Source organism: Ascaphus truei, chromosome 5, assembly GCF_040206685.1.
Source record: "Ascaphus truei isolate aAscTru1 chromosome 5, aAscTru1.hap1, whole genome shotgun sequence".
NCBI classification, from domain to species: domain Eukaryota; kingdom Metazoa; phylum Chordata; class Amphibia; order Anura; family Ascaphidae; genus Ascaphus; species Ascaphus truei.
In genome coordinates, this window is record NC_134487.1 from 25,346,053 (window position 1) to 25,350,657 (window position 4,605).

Below are 4,605 nucleotides of genomic sequence, written 5' to 3' on the forward strand. Positions count from 1 at the left end.
TGGAACAAATACAAAATAAAAAATAATGTCTAGTGCTACCCTCAAAAAAAAAAAAAAATTCTGTAAATTAATGAAAATACTAAATTATAGAAATAAATGTGAAAAGTATAATCGCATAGTTTTTTGTTTTTGTTTTTTTTTTAAATAATTAAATAGTGAAATACAGATCTCAAAATATACTTGATGTATGTTATCTGTATATTGGAAGTGAATGAAAAAGGATGTGCTGCAGTAATGTCCAGTATGTATATATCACTTACTTTTAGTCCAGCTTCCTGTATCATACCCTCCAATCTGGCCATGTGAAGTCCCACATATTCCAAGATTGCAGAACGCGCCACTCACTGCACATAGGACAGGAGTGGCCACTTTCAGTCCTCAAGGGCCACCAACAGGTCAGGTTTTCAGGATTTCCATGCTTTAGCACAGGTGACTGTCATTGTGATTGAGCCGCCTTTGCTGAAGCAGGGACATACTGAAAACCTGACCTGTTGGTGGCCCTTGAGGACTGGAGTTGGCCACTCCTGACATAGGAGAGAGAAGATATAGTGTGGTATATTTAGAGAACTTTACAAACCATATGTTCTATAAATCTCACGTAAATATTTGCGTGAATCTGCATATAATACCGAGCTCGTCAGATTTCCAATATCCTTTCGGCAAGCAGTTTAATCTCGATTTTTGATGCTGAACAAACTCTCTCTCCTTTTTGTCTTTCTGCCGAAATTAGGGCTGAGATGCAAGGAGGGGAAGAGGAGTGTAAAGCTTTAAACGTGAGGAGGAGAATTGAGTGTGTAATACGGGATTTGATAGGAAGCCAGGAGAGGGATTTCAGCAGGGGAGACACAGAGACAGATTTAGGACAGAGTAGAGTGATTCTGGCAGCGGCGTTTAGGATAGATTGTAGGGGAGGCAGGGGAGAGGCAGGAAGGCCGGACAGCAGGAGGTTACAGTAATGGAGAATGAGGGCCTGTCTTTCTCTCTGGCTTCGATCAGACAGGATGTTATGCGGCGCGCGCGCGTCACACTTTCGGTTTGTTCTGTGGGAGTTTTCAAACTGGGAACGACCCCCGGCGGCGCAGTGCAGCGTTGACGCGGCTGCACTTGAAGGAAACAACTGAAGTAAATTCAAGCGGCAGCCGTGTCGCGTGTACTTTGCCAGCCGTGTCACGTGTACTTTGCCAGCCAATCACAAACACACAGACTTTGTTTCTTTTATTAAAGTCCCGCCTCCAATTGCGTCATTCAGTCTGCTGGGGATGAGCACACATCGCCCAGCAAGGATGCGTGGTAGTGTAGCAGCCTGTCTGAGCTCAGCCTTTGTCTTTCTCCTTTTTTTTTTCTTCTCTCTTTCTCTTTTTTTCCTTTCTTTCTTTCTCTCTCTCTTTTTTCTCCTTTCTCTCTCTCTCTTTCTCTCTCTCTCTTTCTCTCTCTCTCTCTCTCTCTCTCTCTCTCTCTCTTTCTCTCTTTCTCTCTCTCTCTTTATCTCTCTCTCTTTCTCTCTCTCTTTCCTTGGCCAGCACAATGTCTAAAGATGGTCAGACATTTGATCCTTTGGAAGTATGAAGTGGGTACGCTGCCTTATCATTTTCATTGCAGATCAATCTCTGTGTGAACCCACAGTGTTGCCTTTAGGGATTAAACTTGGCACGTTCAACCCAATTTATACATTTGCATTGACTGTGGTTCTGCGATGGAGTTAGCAGGAGTTCTCCAAGAATAACATTGTGGTCTCGTGTCAGCCGGGTGAGTTCTCAGCCTTTCTGGCGAATGACTCCTCCAGTTTTTAATAAATTGCAGGATTTCCCAAAACCAGAGTATCAATCCGTGTCACATAAGAAATCTTGGGCAACTGTACATGTAAGGTCATTTGCACACGTGTAACACGTTAACCTTTTTTTAAATGCGTAGTCTCTAGCACTAAAGTCCGTTAAGGGCAGTGAAAAATCACATGGTTTTAAATGCAAGTGATTTCCATCCTATAAAAATGTAATTAAAATAATGAAACTTTCAATGCTTATACTGCAACACAATTCTTTAGGGTATTTTTATGATCTTTACCTAACCTGTGTTGTAATAAGACTTTGTGTCTACAGACAATTTCTGAAAGGTGCAGTTACCCTCGGTATGACCTGTTCTGGCAGTGAGCGCAATACAGCGCCCTTTACAGCAGATTGTCTGTTTTTTTGTTTTTTTAACGGCCCAAAGCCTGCAGAAGTGTTCACGTGGTAACACTTTCTGTTCATTCTCACTTACTCCTCCAGGCAGCACCGAGCTATTTTCCATGCAGACTACAAAGGATCTTATCAGCAAAAATCTAAATCTTCTTCTTAAATCCTTTTTTTTTTTTTTTTGCTAAGGAACCCCAACCCCAGCGGGTGCTTTCCCTGGCCTTAGACAGCGCGCCGTCCGTGGGCGTGTCGGCGGGCGGGCCAGTGACGTCACAGAGCTGTTTCGCCCTCATTGGGCGAACCGCTCACGTGACCGGCCATGCGCTCCGGCAAGCGTGCGGAAGCGTAGGCGAGCCCCTACTAAAGCTGCTCTCATTGCGGCTGTAGGGGCTCAGTGCCGAGCGGAAGCGCGCCTCCGCCCGCAAGCACTAAACATGGACGCGGCCTTATAGTGCGTCTGAGATCAGATGTATTGTAAATTGTTCTTTTGGTTCAATTTTCAAATGACCTGAAAATTTCAGGGCACCCTTTAGGCATGCTCGGGAAAACGAAAATGCCTCCTAGGAACCCTGGTGGAAAAACACTGCACTAATGTCACTAATCTGGATTTAACCATATTAATAATGGTCGTGAGCACTTTTATTTGTGGGGAAAAAAATACACCGTTTTAATAATGTGTGGGGTGTGAGAACACCATCTACTGTACAGTATTCCATTATTATAAAGAAGAACATCTCATGCAGGGGGAATGGCACCCTTTTTTTTAATTGCCATTTTTCTTTTATTGAACGTAATTATGATGCCATCCTTAGATAAGTTATGCAAAATAAGTATCTGATAATATTAGACATTTTGTCATTTTAACGGGAAACAAATGCGTTCACTATCAGAGTATTGGAATCCTTCCGAGCAAGTCAGTGACATGAATGAGAAGTGGAACTTGCTGCTGTTTGCCGGCTGGGCGAGGCAGCCCCTTCAGCGGCTCTAGGAGCCGGCCATGCATGGGAAGGCCCTCCTGTTAATGTAGGGTTCTTACTCCACTCTTCAAGTTAGATGCTGACCTCATGTACACCCACATCCACAAAGCTCCATGAAGAGCACTGCGTTAACGGTAACGGGCAGCAAGAGGTCTTAACGTTACGTTAGGTATGGGGTGTTCAACTCCAATCCTCCAGACCCTCCCCCCCCCCCCAACAGGTTAGGTTTCAAAAGAATAGCCCAGCTTCAGCATAGGTGGCTGAAGCAGTGGCTCAGTCTTTGATAGCCTGAGAACCTGACCTGTTAAGGAGTCTTGAGGACTGGCGTTGAGCACCCCTGAGTTTGGTCATACCCAAGATGGGCATTGCTCACATCGAGACCATGAACGATGGCTTTTGCAGTGTCTCAATGCATGTAACACCACCATAGGGAATAATATACCCAGCATACCATTATTTCCCCCTCCTATCATCTCTCTTTTTAACTTGAGGTAAAGACCTATTTGCTGACTCACAGATACCAATGACCGGCGTATTCTTGTTTATTAATGTATTTTTCACACTTACTTTCAGGCTTCAATTTAAAAAAAAATAAACTAAAAAAAAAACCTGTCAAATTATGAAACAACTGTTAAATATGTTAGAGAAGGTGTTACATGTCTGATTCCATTTTATTGCTCCGGTATATATTGCTCTGTGGGACGGGATCTTTACAGACGTGTAATTAAGGCTGCAATTGTTGCTCTTGGCAGCGTTTCTTCCAGGTATTGTTACGTTTCCATCAAGGGCGCCTTTATGTCAGACCTTAGGGCTGACTGTTTTACTGTCCTGAGCACACAGCTTGCACTGTATTGGTTTACTTTTGTGGTGACCTGGTTTGGCCAAATATCTTTGCCCCCCCCTGCTTAATGCTTGAGTGAAGAGAGGGTTATTTTAATTTACACTGACAACTTTCCACTTGTAAAAACAGTTACAAATAGTTGAGCAGGAAAAGGTGCGCAGGGAGAGGCGGTCTATGGTTTTGTTTTTTGGTAATGCAGCAGGTCATCCTATATTTCAGAAACGTGTGGCTTGCTACGAAATGCGTTTTGTAACGTAGCCCGTTCTTGTTTTGGAAGTAGCCTCTCCGGGGAACGGTCTAGAACATTTGGTTTTGCTGCAACCAAATGGCTGCCGGCACATTGCCGCGACTCACTCCGTCGCCGGAGCTACTGCCGCCAGCCACTGCGCAGCCAGCCGCTACGGTTGAAGAAATTAAAATGGCAGTAAGCCAGACATGCAACTCTTTTTCTCCTCGTCCTCCTCTCTTGATCTATATGTCCCTTCTCGGCTCTGGCACACCTGTCCCTCCAAGCCCACAGCCTTGGCTATATTCACAAACATGCTCCCTTCACTATTGCACTTGCTCCTCTGAACGCATATGGAGGAAATCTGCACTATACATTTCTCTCCTGTAT

The 4,605-nt window shown here is 44.3% G+C and overlaps 1 protein-coding gene across 1 annotated transcript in view; it reads left to right on the top strand.

Moving 5' to 3' along the window:
* The window catches only part of PRPF18 (pre-mRNA processing factor 18), a 32,915-nt gene that overhangs the window by 7,358 nt on the left and 20,952 nt on the right, over positions 1-4,605 (top strand). The window lies entirely within an intron of this gene.